Source organism: Alligator mississippiensis, chromosome 2 (assembly GCF_030867095.1).
Source record: "Alligator mississippiensis isolate rAllMis1 chromosome 2, rAllMis1, whole genome shotgun sequence".
Classification (NCBI taxonomy): Eukaryota; Metazoa; Chordata; order Crocodylia; family Alligatoridae; genus Alligator; species Alligator mississippiensis.
The window spans coordinates 307,572,476-307,593,059 of NC_081825.1; the positions used below are offsets into that span (position 1 = coordinate 307,572,476).

Genomic DNA, 20,584 nt, shown 5'->3' on the forward strand with positions numbered 1-20,584 from the left:
GCACCACACTTTCATTTTTTAAGCAGAAAAAGAAATGAAAAAACCTGTTGTTGTTCAGGAAGCACCGCAGGACATCAGTTCAACTTCAGGGGAGTTTGAGATGTGTGGTATACAGATTCTCACCTGTGCAGGAGGGAGGAGGAGGCTAACAGCAGATTGTCTCCACTTTGCAAATGTCTTTTAAAGCTTTCCTCTGTTCACATCGAATGTTTACGTGTGGTTTTTGCTTTGTTTTTTAAATGGATATTCCGATACGTGTCAAGCAGATTGGCATCGCTGGAAGTTTGGGAATGGGAGCGAATCCGTTTTCCAGCGGACTTGGGAGATGTCAATGAGCGGGGGCCCGTGTCCCTGGAAAAAATACAACTCTGGAAGGGAAGAGCACTGCTCATCTCTTTCCCTGCCCACCTGGGAATGCTCCTTGTCCTGTTTTGTTTCTTTTACTCTGCTGTCTAGACCGATTTTTCATTTACAAAGGTTCACAAAACCAAAAATCAGTTGGTGTTTTAAGCTGCTTTTTTCCCACCTTTTCAGGAAGCAGTTACTCATCTTTGGTCTTGCCTGGTATTGAAGGCTGGAGAAACAGATTCTTATTGTACTTTCTCAGGCCATTGCTTGTGATGTAAATGCAGGCTTATTACTTGTTAACAGTTGCAAAGAGCATGTTCATCTAACACACGAGGTACATGGTCTCACTAGGGACCTCTTACTGGACTTGGTGCTGGCGACAGGGGATGACCTGGTAGGGAATTGACTGACTCGAGGTAACCTAGGGGACAGTGACCATCCATTGATTGGATTCACTATCTGGCACGGGGTGGGAAAAATAACCAGTAGGGTAGGAGTGCTAGACTTCAGTGTGGTCAGGAGATTAGTTAGCGAGGCGCTGAAGGACAAGAGCACTGGTAAGATGGGAGTCCAGGAATGGGAGGTGTTCCTAAAGGGAGCAATCCTACAGGTGTAGGAGAAGATGATCCCGTTGCACAGGAGAGGGGAAAGAGGGGCCAAGAAACCCTCTTGGCTGAACAGCAAAATGCAGGAAAACCTAGGGGCAAAAAAGAGGCATATAGACAGTGGAAGCATGTGAGATTTACCAAGGTGGAGTATACCTACTTGGCCTGCACTTGCAGGGAGGCAGTTGGAAAGGGTGAAGCAGAAATGGAGCTTGGGCTGGCAACAAAAATTAAAAACACCTAAAGAAAGACTTTACTTGTATAAGGAGTAAAAAGAAGGTGCCATGGTAGCATAGGAACCCTACAGGACAAACTAGGGTAAATAGTGATAGGTGGGGTGAGCGGGGCAAGGTTGAGCTCTTCAGTGAGTTTTTTGCTTCTGTATTCCTGAACATGGAACAGGACAGGTCTCCCAGTTGGATGCTAGACAGGCATAAAAGGGACACCAGCCCACCAAGTGTTTGTGCCAACTTGGTGAAGAGGCACTTGGAAAGACTGGGTGTGTTTAAGTCAGCAGACCCACGTGATCTTCATCCAAGGGTGCCAAAGGATTTGGCAGCATTATAGGAGAGCCCCGACACAGCTGTTTGAGCACTCGTGGCACTCGGGTCAGGTCCCAGAGGGCTGGAAAAGGGCCAGTGCGGTCCCTACCTTTAAGAAAGGAAAGGAGGATCCGGGTAACTAGACACCAGTTAGTCTCACTTCTGTTCTGAGGAAAACCTTTGAAAAGATTAAGGATCACATTTGTGGGAGTCCTGGAAGGTGGGGGGATGCTGAAGGGCAGTGAGCACATATTCATAGCAGGTAGATCCTGCCTGACTAACCTTGTTTCTTTTTATGACCAGGTCACAAAATGCTTACACACAGGAATTGAGGTAGATGTCATCTACTTGCATTTTAAGAAGGCCTTCAATATGGTATCTCATTCTAATGTCATTAATAAACTGAGCCGCTGTCACGTAGATGATTACACGATCAGGTGGGTGGCAAAATGGCTCAGCGTCATACCCAGAGAATGGCGGTGGATGGGTCGGTATCGACCTGGAAAGATGTGGGCAGTGGAGTCTGACAAGGCTCGGTCCTTCGACCTGTGCTGTTTAATGTCTTCGTGAGTCACTTGGATGAGGGCGTGGAAAGCACTCTGTCCAAATATGCAGATGATACCAAATTTATGGGTAACGTTAACATGCTAAAGCAGAGGTCCTCAAACTGTGGTCTCTGGACCAGCGCTGGTCCACAAGCTCCATGTAGGTGGTCCTCAGAAAGGTTGCAGAACAATTGAGAATCTCTGCGTTTGGCCCTGCAGTTGATTACTTTTTTTTCCGGTGACGGAGATTAAGCGGTCCGCTGAGACCCTCGGCAATTTTCAAGCGGTCCGTGCAAAACAAAGTTTGAGAGCCGGTGCGCTAGAGGGTTGGGACCAAATCTGTGGGCACCTGGGCAGGTTGGAAAAATGGGCAGACCAGAATAGGATGCAGTTGAACAAAGACAAGTGCAAAGTGCTGCACCTAGGGAGAAGGACTCACCGGCACGCTTACAGGCTGCGGGAGGGCTTTCTCAGCATCAGAGCAGCGGAAAGGGATCTCGGAGTCAGCGTTGATACCGAGATGAGCGTGAGTTGTCAACGTGACAAAGCGATTGGTAAAGCTAACTGCACTTTATCATGTGTTCGCAGGTGCAGGACAAACAGGTCCAGGGAGGTGATGCTTACCCTCTACGCGACATTGGTCGAGCTGCAGTTGGAGTACTCTGTCCGGTTTTGGACGCCACACTTCAAGAGGGATGTGGACAACCTTGTGAGGGTTCAGAGGAGGGCAAAAGTATATCTATTATAGAAAATAACATGCAGTATATTTAGTTACATCAATTGCCACACTGCTAGCTAAAGATAAACCTATGATATACCATATAGGGATCATTTATGTACGGTCTGTTAGCTCCTTTTAGGACTTGTGCTTTGTTTAATTGTGTTTGACGGTTTCCTTTACTTGCTGACCAAGTTAGTTGTCGCAGCTGCGAAGGTTCGCATTTTACCTTGCGTGAAAGTGTCTGATGTGCGTCTGCCCTTTCTCACAGGCTAGTCCTTGCGCTCCTGTCCTTGGAACCAGCTTATCAGCGAGGAAGCGCAGCGTGACATTCGGAACCAAAAGGCCCGGAGTAGAAGGGCCCCCGACATCCGTCGCATCTGCAACGGGTCCCTGCGTGAGCTACTGAGAAACGAGCGTTTGGGGTCCGCACCGGTCTCTCGGAAACATCCGAGCCAGCCCTGGCAGCAGGTGCCTGTGCGTTCCTGCCTCGTACGCGGTCAGGGAACGCTACGCACCAGCAGTTGCCTCGGCTTCTGACCGGACGCACGCCGTTTGCTTGCAAGCATCCAAAGCTAGCACCTCCAGCGGCTGCAGCTGTTGCTTCCCAACTACTAGGAGAGCCTTGCAAAAGCAATGGCCTGCCCCTGGGCCAGGCTGATACCAGTGGCTCAGACCCAGAGACTTGCTGTTGTACCTCCCGGTGTCTGGATTAGGTGTCGAGCACTTGGAACTCTGGCAGCTTCAGCACATATTAACCTCTCGTCCTCCTGTGGCCAACACCACGGAGCCCGTGACCCTAATGTTTCTGTCAGCCTCTGTCCCACCCTTCCCCTGAAGGCCTCCCGTGAAATCCCTTGTCCCATCACAGTCTGCAGGTTGGCTCCAGCGGTATTTCCCAGCTGCACGTGGAGAGTTGCAAGGGAGGTGGGGAAGAGTTTTATGCCTCCATACTCTTTACTTGTTTCAGCCTGAAGCTGTTTGTTTATCTGAGGGCCTTTTTTTCCTCTCTCTCCTCCTCTGTCTGTGCTTCTGCTGTGTAGCCACTGCCTCCTGTGTATGTGGGAAGGTGATGTAAGGGGGTGCACAGTTACCCTTAAGAAGGAGCAATTTTTCTATGGAGTTAAGCTGAAACTGCTGTACAGAGCGTCTTGCAAAGTGCCTCCGGGTCTGCAGCGGTAGAAGGTGTATGGGGTAAGGCACAGAGCTGAGGGAATTGCACTGTGTTGCCCTCTGTGAGCTTCCTGGGAAACACTTGGGGCGGGGGGGTGGGGGTGCGGTTCCTGTAGGTGCCTGGGCAGTGCAACCATTTTTCTTCCATGCCCATGGGGTGTGGGTGCAGGTTTCCCCCTGGGTGACATGACACTGCCAGTGCAGGCCCAGTCACCTGAGTGTAGAGCCAGGGGGGACTTTATGGTATGGTTGGGTTTGAACTACAAAGGAGCAGGGACCAGGATGCATGGGTGTCAGAGATGTGTTCCAGACCAGGTGAGGGGTGCATGCAGGTCCATGGCAGCGTCCTAGGGCAGGGCAGAGCACTGGGGGGTCCCTGTGCTTCTGGCTAGTGCGGGAGGAGCCTGGTGCTGGGGGTGCTCTGTGCTGCTGCCCACCAGCCCGTGCTTCTGGGATGCTTTGGTGCCCCTGACTCCCAGCCCGCAGCCTCTGCTTGTCTTGTGTTGCCCTCACTCCTGACCCGCAGCCTTGTCCTCACAGAAAAGATCAGTCCCAAATGCGACTCACGTGGGTGAACAGGTGATCCAGGGCTGGGTTTGGTGGGGGAGCGGGGGCAACGTGTCCCCTAAGTGCACGGTGGCATGCGGTTGTGCCCCTCACTGGTGCTGTGTGGGCTGGGGATGTGGTCCCACTGTTCCCGAAAGCAACGGGTTGCACCTGCTGGGCTGCAGAGGCCCCGGGGCGAGGGCAGCAGGGAGGGAGCCCGAGTCTGCAGTGGGCAGCCTGCCCCTGCCCTGCACACAGGATTGTGGGCACGGGTTCCCGCTGCCCCTCGGGAATGCGCACAGCTGTGAGGAACCCCCCACCCAGCCTGAGCCGGCAGCAGGCAGGCAGTGGGTGGGGGGAGCTGGCCTTTGGTCTGCTGCAGCAGCCGCTGTCTCCTGCCGGGCAGGGCGCCGTGGACATGGGTCCCTGGCCCCATAGTGCTGGCAGCTGGGGGCCCCCTCTGGTAGAGCTGGGGGCCAGGAGGTTGGGCGGAGTGGGGAGTTGAGGGGCTTTTCATTTTAATCAGGCATTTTGGTGTTTTTATTTGAGAATTAGTGGGGTTATCTATCAGAGATTTTGCTTGCTTTTTTTTTTTTTTTTTTTTATCAGGGAAAAGCAGGATGCCTCGTCATTAGAGCAGCACGTGGGAGCCAGGGCCTGCAGCGTTATCAGGCGTGGGGTGGACACGCGGTTCCCGGTGTCAGTCAGAGCCCGGTGGGGGCGGGCACGCTCCGCAGCAGCACCCGGGCTCCGGCGCTGCCGTGCGCTCTGGACACGAGGGGCAGCTCTGAGCCGGCACGTGTGGGGCCGTCTGCAAGGCTGGCTCGGGGCAGAGCAGACCGGGGTGCTGTGCGCGACCCTCGGGGCTGTCAGGCAGCCGCTTGCCCAGCGGAGGCATCAGCGCTGCAGGCGGGATCCCCCATGGCCACGTGCGGGGCACGGGGGGGCGGGCGAGTGTTTCGTGCGCGGTGCCGCAGCTCGGCCCCTTCCTCCTCGAGCTGGTGCTGGCGGGACGCTGCTCCGGCCCGCTCCGCCTGGCCCTGGGCGCGCTGCTCGCCCCGCGCCGCCCGCACGGGGTCGGAGCCGCCGCTCTCCTGGGGCGCCTGGTGCAGCCTCGCCTCGCCCGGCCTCGTTGCGCGGCGGGGCAGCGCGGTGCGGGCGGGCAGGCCCCGGAGCCAGACGGACCCGGGGGAGGGGGTGGAAATGTGCCTGTGAGCAGGGGCGTGGAGCTGTGTGAGCACCGGGGGGTTTTCGTGTTGCCTGTTTTGTGTGGGGGGCTTGGGAGACATTTTTTGTGGCAGTGTGATGATCTTTTTGGTGGGAAGTTGGTCCTTTAGTGTGGCGATTTGGAGGTGGTTTGTGGAAATGTGTGAAATATGGTGGTATTGGGAGAATTGTGTGAGGAGTTGGGACCTGTATTTGGAAATTGTGGAAATGTGATTGTTTGGGGGGAATTTGGTCATGGTGTGTGGTGATATAGTGCCTTGTTTGGAAATACTGCTATTTTGTGTGGAAACGTCATGGTTTGGGAACTTTGTGGAAATGTGTGTGGAAATCTGGTGATTTTGTGTGGAAGTGGTGTGGTAATTTTAGGGTGATTTGGGAACTGTTTGTGCGACTGGCGTGTTGTGGGACCTGTGGACAATTGTATGGGGATTGGTTCACTGTATGGAAATACGGCTGTGTTGTGTGAGGGGAATGGTCTGGGGATTTGGAAACCCTTTTTGTGGGCTCGTGTGTGGGCTTGTGGTGGTTTGCATGTGGAAAACCAGCCATGTTTTGTGGTGACTTGGGGGCATTTTTGTGGCAATGTTTGGAGATGTTTTGTGACGTTGGGAGAGGTCTGTGGGGATTTGGGACGTTTATTGGGGGAGTGTGTGGAAATGTTAAAATGTTGTGAGAAACTGGTGATGGTGTGTGGTACTAAAGGACGTTGTTTCTTGGAAAATGTGATTTTTGTGTGGAAAACTAGTGATTTAGGAACTCTGTGGAGATGTCTGTGGAAATGTGGTGATTATGCCGGTGAGAAGTGGTGTGGTAGTTTTAGGGTAATTTGGGAACTGTTTGTGTAACTGATGCTCGTGGGAGCTGTGGAAATGTGTGTGCATGGGAATATGGTTGTGTTGTGTGGGGGAAACGGTGTGGGGATTTGGAAACCTTTTTTAAGGGCATGTGGCGACTTTTGTGTGGAAAACAGTTTGTTCTGTGTGGTGATTTGAGAACCCCCTTTTTATCTGGAAGTGCTGATTTGTTTGGTGGCAGGCGAGTCATTTTGTGGTAATTTGGTGATGCGTTGGTGGAAAGGTGTGGGGAAACGTGTGGGAGAATTCTGTGGGGACTGGGGAGCGTGTCTGTGGAAATGTGCTTTTTTGTGGAAGATGTGATGGTGTGTGGTGAAAAAAGATCTGTTTTGGAAATGTGATTTTTTTTGCGTGGAAAACTGGTGATCTGGCACAGGTGTACATGGAAATGTGAGTGGAAATATCTGGTGATTTTTTTGTGTGTGTGGAAAATGGTCTGGTAATATTAGGGTGATTTAGGAACTGTTTTTGTGGAACTTGTGTGTTGTGGGACGTGTGGAATAGTTTGTGGTGACTGGGTAAGTGTGGAAATATGCTTGTGTTGTGTGAGGGAAATGGTGGGCAGGGGTTGGAAAAATTTCTGTGGGCATGTGTGTGCCTGTGTTTGGACACGTGGTGGTTTCCATGTCGAAAACTGGCCCTGATTTGAAAACCCTTTTTCTGGCAGTGTGGTAGGGTGTTGGGTTTTTTTGAGTGGGAGGTTGGTCATTTTGTGTGGCGATATGGAAGTTTTTTTGTAGAAACGTTTGGGGAACTATGGTGGTTTTGGGAGAGTTCTGTGGTGCTTTGGGAACTTTTTCCTGGAAATGTTTAGAAATGTGATTTTTGTTGTGGAATTTAGGACCTAGAGGTATACAGGACATTTGTTTGGGACTATAGGGGTTTTGCGTGGAAATATGATGATTTAATTTTTAGAAAATGGTGTGGTAACTTTAGGGTGATTTGGGAACTGTTTTGTGCGACCTGTGGAAAATCGTGTGGCGATGGGGTAAGCATATGGAAATATGGGTATGTTGTATGAGGGAAAATGCATGGTGATTTGGAAACCTTTTTCGTAGTAGTGCGTGTAGAAAAGTGTGATTTTGTGTGTGTGTGTGGTCATTTGATAAGTCTGAACGGGAATGTGCTGGGCTGGCCCACGGGGGTCATTTCATCCGCTGCGGTGCGGTTAACAGTGCGTGTCTTCTCACTCCAATGAAATGGTCTAACGTGGGTCTTCCCTTTCTTTCCAACTGCTCCTTGTGCACCTGTTCATGGGAGCAGTGTCAGCGAGGAGCTGCAGCGTGAAAGAAGTGGGACTTGGAAATATCCAAGGGACCACGGGTAACAGGTGAGTGTGAGTTTCTGCCTTAAACACTCTGATGGGGTAAAATGCACCCGCAGCTGCTTACACTTCTGCCTGGAGGTGCATCATCTGCGTGTCACTCCCCATTTATGGGGGCCTCAATTCACCTCCTTCCGCCGCACCTGATTTACATGTGGGGACCCACTCTTCAGCCTGTGGGCAGGCATGTACCTGTGTACATGGTCACATGCACATAGCACCCCTTTGTGACCCCTCGTCCTGTTTCCCTGAGCACCTTGCAGGATGGAAGTCTGGCAGCCTGCAAGGAGAAACCCACCATTGGTCATGCTGTTCCCCTTTAGAGGTGAAAATCTGGATTTTTCTCATTTAAAGGAGAAAATCTGGGGGCGCTGGGTATCAGCAAATAAAAACCTAGGTTTCCGGACTAGCCCAGGGATTGACACGACACTCGGTTCGAGGAGTGACGGAAAGGCTTTATTTACTACAAGTATTTAAGATCAAGTCAGGCAAATCCAAACCAAATCAAAGTCCAGTAATTAGCTGTAAGGTGATGATTTCTCGCCAAACAGGCGACAAAGAGGCGGTCTGTTTCCCTTCACCTTGTAGAGTAAGTTGGGTGCGTCGGCAAGCCGTGTCAGAGAGATTTTTCACTCCTGAAGCGTGCGTGTGCTGTGTGCTGTTTTACTTTTTATCCCCTTACTTTAGCATCTTCAAAGCATTCTTTTAGTTGTGTAAATTAAGATGGAGTCCCAAACAGTAACCGACAGGAAAAACCTGCCAAGTACCGGTTATCAGAAATTTCTAATGCGAACGAGTTAGCTTCTTCGGTAACGAGAGGTTATTCAGTTTGGAACGTATCGAGAAACCGATTAACTGCTAGGAAAAACATACTAAATCAGGAGGAGACATCTATTACATACGGAGAATGTGTTTCAGCATATAAACGCGACTTAGTCGGAAAAGAGATATTTATCGTGCTAATTAATTGAGGATAGACGCTTCATACCGTTACACACCAGACAACTAAGAGTCTGTGTGAAATCATCCTGAATATAGCCCGATAAGATGGAAGAGACTTCATAATTCTTTCTTAGGTGGCCTGGCCATGAAATTGCATTGTCTTGCATTATGCAGTTAGCGTTATTATTCAGTATTTTAACTTTTGTGAGTAGGGCCAAGCTTTACATGATTTTCAGAGTCGTTACTGGGTCGGGGTTCTTAAGGTGACATACTGGGTTTTACTGCATTTTTCCCTGGTGAATGCAAAACCCGGGTCCCTGCCAATTACCCTTTTTGTACGTGAAGTGAAGACGCTATGACATTTGCCGGTGATGCTCTTAGCGTATAAAGGATTACAACCCTGCAAATTGGATAAAGCAGCTAGAGACAGGGCTAGAATATGCACTTTTATTGATCACACCTCGAGGCATAAGAATAAACCCTTTGTGCTATGCCTACCTAGTGACTTGTCACACCACAATACAGATTGTCCAGTCTACCGGCTGGGGGAGATGCAGGAGGGAGGAGGAGGCTAACAGGAGGTTGTCTCCACTTTGCAAAGGTCTTTGTAGTTTCCCTTTTGTAAAAACCTAATTTTTACGTGGGCTTTTTAAATCGATAGTTTGACGGGCGTCACGTAGACTCGTTTTGCTGAAACTTTGGGAACGGGACCGAACCCATTTTCCTGTGCGCTTGGACCTGCAGATGGCTGGGGCCCGTGTCCCTGGGGAAACTCCGAGTCTGGAAGGGAGGAACACTGCTCATCTCTCTCCCTGCCTGCCTGGGAACGCTCCTTGCCTTGTGTTTGTTAGACTCTGCCATTTAGACCTATTTTAACTTGTAACAGGGTCACAAAACCAAATGCCAGTTGCTGCTCGTAGCTGCCGTTTCCCATCGTTCCAGAAAGCAGCTACTCGCTCTTGGTCTTGTCTGGTATTAAAGTCTTGAGAAACAGAATTTTATTCCACTTTTTTTGGCCGTTCCTTGGGATGTAAGTGTAGGCTCACGGCCTATTCCTTGTATGCCAGCTTAAGCACGTGTCGTTCTTAAGTTAGGCTTCTGGTAGGTGTGTAGTCTGCAATACTGAGCGTGGTCTGTCAGGCCCTGACCATATTTTCAGTTTACACCGAGGGGAATCTGCCCATAGCCTTCCTTCCCCTTTCTCATCACCATCTTCGTAACATCCCTGCCTCTTTACTTGTCGCTCATTTCAGGAGCTGTTGTGTGCCAGTGCTTCTGTTCCCTGGTGCTTTCCCCGGGTACCCACCCTGTCTCCTGTACGTGGTGGAGGACCGGTTTAAGGAGTTGCACGGAGGGCCTCACAGAAGTCCTGTGTGGTCACGGGTTTACAATGAAGACTTGCAGCTGTGTGTTACTATTTCTGGGGTGTGCCGTGTGTGAGGTGCAGCTGTCAGAGGAACGCTTTGGAGATGTCGCTCACACAGGGAAGCAAAATTGTTCTGCTCCCCACTACTGAGCTTTAAAGGGTGATACCTGTGAGACATCACATCCCCTGTCCAAACCTGAGCCATCTGAGCAGGGGAAGTGGCATGGGAGCGGGGGCCAAGATACCTGGTTGACAGCCCAGACTGCAAGTTGAAGGCTGCAATGGAAGCGCTCAGAGTGTGGCCTGTCAGATTCCAACAAAATCTGTCAAGTCTTACATGTAGCTTATCACAAGGAAACGAAAAAGAAAAGGACATGAGCAGGGGCCCATGTTAGAGTCTTAGTGCATTGGTCAGCGATTGGGGGTGAGGGGTGCATGTCCCTCCTTCACTGCTTGTGTGTTGACTGTCATTGTTAAAGGACCAGGGTTGGGGGCGGGGGCATTCTTGGCTGCTTGGCCAAGTGCCTGGGGGAAGAGCTAGGAGGGAGGGGGAGGTTCAGCAACCCCGGACTGGCCAGGTCTCCCCCTGCCTCCCACAGGGCTGCGCTACCTGCTACTGGCAGTGACTCTGCCTGGAGCAGTTGGCAGGCCCTTGTAAGCAGCCTGCACTGCTTGGGAGATGTGGGCTGTGACACCTTGGTTTTCTGGACTGTGGTAAGAAAGCAAACAGCCTTGTAGTACAGGCTTCAGTTGTGGGACTGCACCCTGTTGTTGAGACCCCCCCCAGGGGCTTATTTCTTGTATGTCCATGCAGGATAGTTGGAGGGGTGGGGAATGGAAGGAAGAGGCATGGATGAGACCTGCATCTTCTGTTCAGCAAATTTCTGTAAGTAATGTTAGTACTACTAATATTATCCCTGTTCTGATTCTTACTATTACTATTATTTGTTTTCCCATATACTTTGCCAACAAAGCACCTGGCAGGTCCAGTAAGAAAAGGAAGTTTCCAAACAGGTGACAGAAGGAAACCAAATGATTTAAGTATGCAAGTGGTGGTGGTGGTGTTGGGAAGGTTCAGGAACCATGGGGGAGGCAAGATTTTTTGTTATGTCTTTTGTGGCAACAACAGCACGGTTTGGACGGACAGAAGCAAGGTTTTAGGCATCCCAGTCCCCTTTTTCAGTCCTGGTTCCTTCCCAGAATCCTGAGGAAAGGTACTGTCATACCCCAAAGGTTGCCTGTATCTTACAGTTGGTCTGGTAAAACAGGGGTCAAAAAACCTATGGCCTGTGGTTTGGATCCAGTCTGTGAAGAAACTGGTTCTAGCCTGTAGCAGTTCAACCAAGGAGCAGCACACTCCCACGGTGACAGCAGCAGGGACATCCCCAGCGGCCTGTTGCCACTGCGTTCAGTTTGTTCTTTGTGCTGCAGCAGAAGCAGCCTCCCCAGGGTCCCGGCCCCTGCCTCTTTCTTTTGAGTCCCTTCACAGCCTGTGGAGATTGCCGGGGAGCAAGCTGTCACGTTGGCAACGGTGCACAACGGCAAAAGAACGGCCCTTCCCTGCAAGGAAAGATTGCATCTAACTCCGAGCGAGCAGAGCAGAGCAGAGCATGGACACAGAGCGAGATGCTCATCTGTAGGGTAGTCTGGCCTTGCCGTTGCTAGGAGTGCCCAAGTAGGGAGGTGTTGGAATAATTTCTCAGCTTTTTCCCTAGATCGCTCTAAGAGGAGAGGGGAGCGCTAAGCACACTTGGGTTCGTGCACGCTCCCCATCGTTTTCAGAAGCGGACGGCAGGAGAAAGTTTGCGGTCAGCGATAGCAGCACAAGGCCGCGCAACCAGGCTGGGGAACGTGGGGCTCTTTCCTAAACCAGGAGTGGCAGGACTTGCACAGCTTTGCCAGGTGAATGCTGTGCCTGAGTCCTATATATTGCTTACCTTGGCTCTTGCTGCCCTCTCCCTCCCTGCCTCCACGAGCACAGGTACAGCTTTTCTTAAGCCCCTCTCACTGCTACCTGGCCAACTTTTAAAGCAGTGGTTCTTGCCCTTTTTCACTGTAGGACCCCCCACCATCCTGGTCCGTGATTCAGAGAGTCTCTCCCTCCCTCCCTCCCGTTCCTTGACCCTGCCCCCAGGCAGCCTTGCAGCATTTCTCTCTACTTTGCTGTGACCCTTTCAAATCTTGCAGAGGAACCTCTCTGCTCCCTTTGGCTGGTGGTGTAGATAACAGGGAGGAAGGTAGGGAGCCTCTTCCTGTCCTGGAGGGCACAGTGAGCAGAGCTAGGGTATAAAGATGGACGTGGGCCCCGTGCAGCGAGCGGAGGCTGCTTCGGCACCGGACCTGAGGACGAGGACCGAGCTGAGCACGGTTGCGTTCTTGTTGCCCGGGCAAATGGGGAAGGTCGTGCCGGCTGGGAAGGGTCCGGTGGACACCTCGGCCTGTTCTCCACGCTTTTTCTGTGGGCGGAGCGGGTGGGTCGTCCTGCCGGCAGTCGGGTCGAGGACAGGCTCTGGCATGGCACTGCCGAAAGCATTTTGGCAAAGTTGAGGCTCAGCAAGGCCTGCCCATACTGCTGCTTGGTTCCTTAGTATCGCAATCCTGTTTTGGTTTCTGAGTTCCCCCATTTCGTGTTCTTACTAACAGCTCGTTACCGCCGGGCCTCGGCCGAGGAGGCTGCGGCCAGTCTGCGCTCAGAACCTCGCAGGCCGACGCGGGCACAGAAATGACGCAGCTACGGCTCCCTCGATGGTTACCCTTGAAATGCAAAAGGCGGGTCCTACTACAGTGGCCACCCAGGCAGCTAAGAGGCAGGAGACCAAGCTGCAGCCTGAGCTTGCCTGTCATACCCCAAAGGTCCCCCACGCAGTAGTGCAGCACCACGCACGTTCTCCCCCGTGGGGTGGGAGGTGGTGGGTCTGACTGGCAGCAGGTCTGGAATTGGTGCAGATTCCCTCGCCTTTGCCTTCCAGCTCGCCCCGTCCTGCAGACACCCGAAGCAAAGGTCTGGGGTGGGAGCCAGGTGCCAACAGCTGGGGGTTGGGTTTAACGCCGTGTGCCGGGTAGTGTGGCGTGGGCCAGGTGCTCTTTCTTGGCTGAGTGGGTCAGGTGCCTCACCCGCAGAGGTTTTGGGGGCTATGGCATTAGCGCCAAGCCGGGGTCAGGACGGGTGCTGGAAACAAGTGCTTGTCGCACACGGCCACGGAACAAGATGCGCAGCTCCGCGTGACAAGGCGGCACCTGCGGCGGTGATGCGTGATACGCGCTAGCGCTTCCTCACAGGTAGGACCTGCCTCGGGCCGGCGCAGTCCGGCAGCCGCGGGACCGCGTACCTTCCTGCGGCTGGGGTGCGCCCGGAGTGGCAGCGGCCCCCGCCTGGCGGTGAGGACGGCGCTGGCGGACGGGGAGGGCAGAGTTTGCAGTCCCGGTCCCTCCTCCCGTCCCAGGGGCAGAGCCAGACCCAGCGCGCACTGCCCTGCGGCCGGGCCGGAGTGCGCGGGGCGGGCGGCAGGAGCGGGGGGCGGTTGGGGCCCGAGCGCTTTTCCTGGGGGCCTGGGCGGGATCCGCCGGGCCGCCCTCGGGTCCCGGCGCGGCAGCGGGAAGCCGAGGTGCGGCTGGTGCCGCCGGGGCGGTGGCGGCCACGGGCCCCGGTTCGTGCGGCGGGGCCCGGCGGCCCCTGCGGAGCTGCCTCCCTGCGCGCCCGGGGCGCTCATCCCGTGAAAAGCCGAGCGCTGGCGGGCGCGGCACGTGACCGGATGGGGTGGGGCTCGGCGGGCCGGCCTCGGGGCGCTGGAGGCGGGAGCTGTGGGCTGCGCTGCGCCGGGGCCGGGGAAGGCGCCGCACCCTGTGTGCGGGCTGGGCGTGCCCGGTCCCCAGTGCCGGGGCGGCGCTGCGCTGCCCCGTGTTCCCGCGCTCCTGCGTTTTGTCCGTCCTCGTTTTCGTGTTGTTAACCCGCCGCTTTCTCTGCGCTGCTCCCAGCCGGCGGGCGCGCTGCTCCGCGGGGTGCTGTCCCTCGGGCGCCTGGGGCCCTGCTTTGCTGGGGCCGGGGGTGTTTTGGGAGCCGTTGGCTGAGACCTGCCCTCGGTCCGAGTCCTGGCCTGGGAGTGCTGTTAATTGCCCGCGTTAATTGCCTCGAGTCGGGGCGGGTCTTTCCGCCGCGGTGCCTGGTCTCCGAGGAGAAGGGGGCCGCGGGGCCTGGGTGCGAGGAGTGTCCCCTGTGCCGGCTGGGCCTTCCCCTGGGCTCCGGCCCCTGCGTGCTCTGGGCCTTGGCCCGATGTGCCCCAGCCGCACCTGGCCTGCACTGCCCTGCCCTGCCGGGGGGCGGGCGCGGAAGGCTTGACCCTGCGGGTGCCGGGAGCCAGCTGCGGCCGGCTGGTGTCGGGGCCCGGCAGAAATGCGTCTCGCGTGGGGCTGGGGGTGAGCGGTCCCGTTGTGGGGCGGGGTCCTGAGCTCTGCTGTTTTTAATGCTAGTTTACTAGCTGCAGCCCCCAAAACGCTAGGAATTACATTTTTATTCCAAAAGTATTTATTGAAGTCCAGGATTTTTAGGTACCCTTTGAGTGCGTACTTTAACACAGCGTCAGCAATTATTTCCGGTGCAGGGCCACTCACCAAGTGGTGGCACGGGTTGCAGCCCTGCCCCTGGCTCGGTGCCCTGCCCCTTGGGCAGCAAGTCCTATCCCGTAACCCTGGCCTTTGCCACTAGAAGTCCCTCTCCTTTCCCCCTGGAATCACTCCTTTCAGGAAGGGGTTTTGTCATCTCAGAAGCAGAAAAATACCAAGTTAGGTTCTAAAAAGAGAACATCTACAACAATGACTAATTTTATTAAAAAAAAAAAAAAGCGGTAATTTGATTTCAAGAGTCACTCTTGTGCTCCCCGGGCACTGGAAACACATCCAGCCTGAGCTTCTCTGAGCACAGCCAGGCTTCCAGAAACCGGTGCACCATTGGATCCAGCAGGTGCAGCCTGTGAGCTGGGGCTGCAGCCGTGCAGCTAGCACCCTGCCTGGGCAGCCTTGAGGGAAACGGCTGCTGCGGAGGGAAGCACCCGCCCCCTGCAACTCGGGGGCTGTGCAATGCCCAGCAGCTCGTGTTGGCAGGCTCTGCTGAGGGCTGTGGGGGGGGAAGCAGTGAGGGGCCTGATCTCTCTTCTTCCCCCTCCCCCAGCCTGCGTGCATCTGTGGGCAGGCTCCAGAGCACTGTGGTTGTTTCATTAAGCATGGTGACGAGCTGCTGAGATTAGACCATCGGAGCGCTCTGGAGAGACGGAATAAGCCTCTGGAAGGGGGAAAACTTATAGAGGGGATGACTGGTTCCTATGGAGGGGGTGCGGGGTGGAATAGAGCTGCTTCTGTAACTCTTTGGGTGGGAGTTGTTCTGCCCTCGGTGCTGTGAGGACTGGAAGTGGAGTTGCTTGTAAGGTTTTTTTGGTTGTGGGGGGGTCGGTTGGCCTTTCTGCCAAAGTTTCTAGGGTCTGAGAAGCAAGTGTAATGAAGAGACCTAGAGCTGATGACTTGTGGAGGGAGCAAGAGGCTGGGTGTGTGCTTCTGGATTCCCTGTGGTGAGGCCTCTGCCCCTGTGCCCTTAGCTGCCTTGGAGCGGGACATGGTCACAGCCCGGGGGAGGTGCAAGCTTCCTTGGATCCGTGTGGGGTTGTCTTTGATTTGTCAGTTTGTTGAAAGGTACAGGGATGGCTTCTGGGAGCTTGGAGACACTGGGTGGTGGGGCCTGGATGTGTGTGTATGCTGTTTGGGAGGGATTTCCCCTGCCTTTCAGTCTGCTCTTGATTGACCCTGTGGGCTCCGTGGCTTGTTTTGTCTTTCAGGATCCTGGCTGTTGTGGAGAGACTTTGGGTTGGAGATGGATGCAAAGAAGTGGAGGCGTGCCATGGTGATGGAGGATAGAGCAGGAGGAGTAGTGTGATGGAAGGTGGACTTACCTCAAGCGGGGGTGGTGTTTTGAGTGGGGGTGTCTGGGTGGGCTGGGAAGTCCCTGCTCTGGGTTGGTGTCCTGAGCTGCACGCTCCCAGGGCAGGGCTACTCAAGCGGAGGGCCATGGCACCCAGGAGTGCCTCTGAGATGAGTGGTGTACGGCTGGGCTGGCTTGGCCCAGAGTTGCTCTGAGTCTGTGCAAAGATCTCCAGGTTGCGGTGGGACAGAGGATTGGGTCTCTGCCTGGCTGTACCTGTTGCCACATGCCTCCTTTCAGTGCTGGGAATTGCATTTATGTCTCATCTCTCTGGGTGTGTCACTGGTGTCTGTCTTTGTACTTCTGTTCTTAAAAATCACTGCAGCACTTGTTACTTTGTTCTTCCCAGGACTGAAAGGAGGGTTGTGTTTGCATGTAAATTGATCCCCTCACTTGGGAGGGGTGTAGCTGCAGCCCCCTGCGGTTTGTTAGTGGGGCCAGTCCAAGCTGCTGTTGTACCCCTGGTTGGGAGGGAGGGGATGCTGTCCCGTTGGTGGTGTGAGACCTGCGCATAGCGCTGCAAGTGTTAATTTCTGTTGTTCATTTTTGGCGGTGTGGACATGTTTGGCAAGATGACCAAAGTCTGGTCCTGAGTGGAGAAGAGCTGAGGAAGAGGTGAAGAGCCCTGGAGCTGGTATGGCGTGGAAGGAGTTGGAGACGGCCTGAAGCCATGCTCACGTGATCACCTGGAGCGAGGTATTTGCTTCTTGTGGGTTGCAGCTCTGGATGGAGAGATCCTGCAGTTGGTAAGGGGTTGCTTGGAGCAGTGTGGGGCTAACTGCTAGACTCAGACATTCGTGCTTTGCCCTTTGATGTTTTTCATGCTGAGGCTTTTCTTTTGCGTCCTCAGCAGGTGCCTGCATCGTATCTGGGAAAGGGATAGCAAGCATGAGGACTGATGGCGCACAAGGACTGAAGGCGCAGCGTGATGCCAGGTGTGGTGAGTGCTGGCTCTCGGGGCTGAGGCTTTCCCCTGCTGTCTGCCTACCCTGTGCGTGCCCATAGCAGTGTGTTGAGGTGCTCCCTTGGCTGGATGTGTGGGGTGGCAATTCTCCCGGTGGTTCCCTTTGACTGTGTTTTGTTCTTCCACTTGGGGTGAATACCTGTGCTTGCTGTGCTTGCTGTGGGAAAGCCCTAGGAGGACTCTGCCTGCACCCTTGCAGCTATGGGGGGGGGGGGGGGTTAAAAAAAAAAAAAAGGAAAAGAAAGGGTGCCCGTGGGGTCTTGGCAGGGTGGGGCCACTGTCCCCAGCCCGGTGAGGCCTCTGAGTTGCTGATAGTGGCAATTTCCTTTTCTTTGTCTCTGTATGTGTGTGGAGGAGCCATCTTCTGAAGGCTTGAGGGCTGTGGAGCAGACTCTGTGAAGATGAAGTGAAGAGTCCCAGAGATGGTGCAGGAGGAAACGGGCAGCCCTGTTGTGACTTCCTGATTTGCGTGGTGTGAGGCCTCTTCCCCTGTGGCATCACCTGGCTGGAGTCTGGGGTGGGTCTGAGCTGTCTTGCAACAGTGTGATGCGTTTGTCTTCCTGCCTGACCACTTCTTCCACACTTGTTCTTTCATGTTTCTAGGAGGTTTTGTGTGTAGCTTTGCAGGCGGTGCGTCTCCGCTCCCACTTCTTGCTGTGAGGATGCCTGGATAAGCAGCAGCATGATTGTGGCTGGGGTGAGTAGTGCCTGTTGGAGGTGAGGGCTCTCCTGCGGTGGCTGTCCCCTGTGTAGGTTAGCTGAGTCCTTGATTGCTTGTAAATATGCACCTCAGGCTGGCCACAGGCATGCCTTTGTGAGCAGAGTTAGTGGATAGGGGGGCTGGATGTATGCTGGGGGTTTGGAGAGGGGAACGTCCCTTATCTCCGAGTCGGTGCCCTTGCATTCCCTCGGTGGGCTGATGAGGTTTTTGTTTTTTTTCCAGTGGCCTCAATGTTGTGGGGGAGAGGAACAGAAGCGAGGCTTCTGCGGTGGTGGTAGAAGATGGAGGAACTGGATCCCGAAAGGTGGGCTGGGTTAAAGTGGGAGGCTGGGTTGCGTTTTCCCTGGTCGTGTTTGGGTGGGGAAGGAAACGCCTTGTGCGTAATGGGGTCTGGAGCTCCGTGCTGTCTGGGAAGTGATGCTGAAGCAGGGACTTGTGGCCCTTAGGGATGCTGCAGAGCAGGGGGTGTAAGCCTGAATTGGGTTTAGTTTGGTGGTGAGACCTGACTCCTTGTAAAGGCTGGAAATTGTCCTTGAGTATATTAGGGGTTTCAGTGTTTGCCCCTGGCTTCTGGGTGCAGGTGACAGCATTGGATGTGCTGGGACAGAGGAGCGGGTGCGTGCGTGTCCGCCTCTGCCTGGCTGTTGCTGCTGCCACTGGTCTTCCTTCAGTTCTGGGAATTGCACTCTGTCCTATGTCTCTGGGTGTGTCACTGGTGTTTCTTTCTACTTTGATATCTAAAATCACAGCAGCACTTGTTCTTTCTTTCTTTGCTCTTCCCAGAGCTGGAAGGATAGGTGTGTTTGCAACTGAATTGATCCCCTCATTTGGGTGGGCTTTGACTGCACCCTGTGTGCCTCGCGTGCGAGTGGGGGTGTTATGCTTTCGGTGTCCTAGGCTGCTGGGGGTGGGGGGCGTTGTCTCTGCTGTCAGTACTATGAGACGTGAATACTGTTGCGTGTAGTAATTGCTTGTTGTTTTGGGTGTGATGTTAATATGTCGAGCGTGAGTGGAGAAGAGCTGAGGCGAAGAGACCTAGAGCCAGCGCTAGGTAGAAGCGGGTGGAGGAAGCAGGTGGTTGTGCAGCCATGCTCGCTTCTGGGTCACGTGGAGGGAGGCCTCTGCCTGTTTGGTGGACCTGTGTGCATGAGCAGAGCCTGCAGTGAGTAAGATGTTACTTGGAGCGGTGTGGCGTGGTCTTCCCACGGGGCGGTTGCTTGTGCTTGCCCATTTTGTTTTGCAGTGACGTTTCTTGTGTGCCCTCAGGAGGTCCCTGCTTCCCCTGTGTGGAGAGGATGGCAAGGAGGGAGGAGAGTGCGCCGGAGGAAGAGGAGCGCGATGCCAGGTCCCATGAGTGCTGTCTCTTGGGGTGAGGCCCTTCTCACAGATGGATGGGTGCACCCTGGGCAGGCACGTCTTGGAGAGCTGTGAGCTGGGGCCTGGGTGTGTGTGGTGTGAATTGTACCTGTGGGTTTCTTCTTCTGTTCATTTGTCCCCTTTGGGGTGACTGCGTGTTCTGTCCCTTGCAGGGTCCTGACCTGTGCAGAGGGAAATGACTGCCGGTTGAAGGAGTGAAGCTGAGCAGCGCCCACGGAGGGTGAAGCAGGAGGAACTCGATGCCGCACGGCGTGTCGGTGCCGGATGGGCAGTTCTGGCAATTGGTACGAAACGGCGTGGGGCGGTCTAGGGTTTTTGGAGTCTGGCAGTTAGTTTTTGTTTTGCTCTTTGTTGCTAGTTGTGCTGAGGTTTTTCCTTGGCTGCCTCAGCAGGTGCCTGTCTCCCATATGGGGAGAGGATGGCAAGCAAGGATGCTTGAGGGCTGGAGGAGAAGAGTGATGCCAGGTGTGGCAAGTGCTGGCGGTCAGGGGTGAGGCCTTTCCCCTTGTGCCTGTGTACCCTGTGTGTGCCCTTAGTGGTGGGGAGAGGTGCTCCCTTGGCTGGACGTGTAGGGTGGGAATGCCTCCGCAAAGATCAGGACCCTGGACTGGAGTTCAGCCCAAGGAGCAGAAGTAAACACAGGAGAAGGAAGCCACTGAGGAGAAGGGAGAGGGCGAGGGACTGGAGCAGAGCAGTGGTAAGGGAGCAAGACGAGCAGGATGCTAGAAGGTGCTGTGGAATGGTGGGGGTGTCTGTGTGTGGTGGGAAGGCCCTGGTGTGGGACGTTGTCATGAGTTCAATTAGTGCAAGCAGTTACGGTCAACCGGGGTGTTGCGGAACCTGAAGTTTCCCTCGTTCCTTGTGGTGGCTTGCTGTGGCCAGGGGTCCCTCATCTGGCTCTGCGTGAGGCTTGAGCATCCCCGCCTGCCCCTGCCACTAGCTTTTTTGGCTCCCTGGGCTGGGTTTGGTCCAACATCTGGGTGCCGGTGTCTGGCTTTCCCAGGTTTTGTTGGGGCAGGAGTTGGGCGTGCGTCTCTGTCTAGCTGTTTGTCTTCCCACAGGCTCTCCTACCAGTGCCAGGAATGGCTTGTCCTGTGTCCGTGTGCTTTCTTGTTTGTCTTGTTGCTTTGAGAGTCGCTGCAGCATTTCTCTCCTCTAGCCAGAACTGGCAGGAGACCTGCGTTTGCACATTAAAATTGCTTCCTTTGCTTGCTGAGGGAAACTCCTGAGCGGGCTCTGGCTGGATAGTCACAGCTATGGGGGGCGGTGGTAAAATAAATTTGCTTGGGAGTGTTGGCAGGGAGGGTGCACTGTCCCCAGCGCTGTGAGGCCTCTGAGTTGTTGATAGTGGCCATTGCGTCTTTGTG

General features: G+C 54.4%; 1 long non-coding RNA gene across 33 annotated transcripts in view; it reads left to right on the plus strand.

Moving 5' to 3' along the window:
• Window positions 1–20,584, plus strand: part of LOC132248890 (uncharacterized) — a 44,067-nt gene that overhangs the window by 3,408 nt on the left and 20,075 nt on the right. For 4 of the 33 annotated variants that reach the window (XR_009460379.1, XR_009460371.1, XR_009460376.1 and 1 more), the window contains exons 1-11: window positions 1,200–2,773; window positions 3,030–3,685; window positions 7,822–7,888; window positions 9,486–12,092; window positions 16,013–16,851; window positions 17,006–17,095; window positions 17,474–17,636; window positions 17,723–17,816; window positions 18,063–19,002; window positions 19,107–19,209; window positions 19,370–19,501. This is a non-coding gene — a long non-coding RNA (uncharacterized LOC132248890). The other 29 variants (XR_009460353.1, XR_009460370.1, XR_009460375.1 and 26 more) reach the window with 25 other exon arrangements.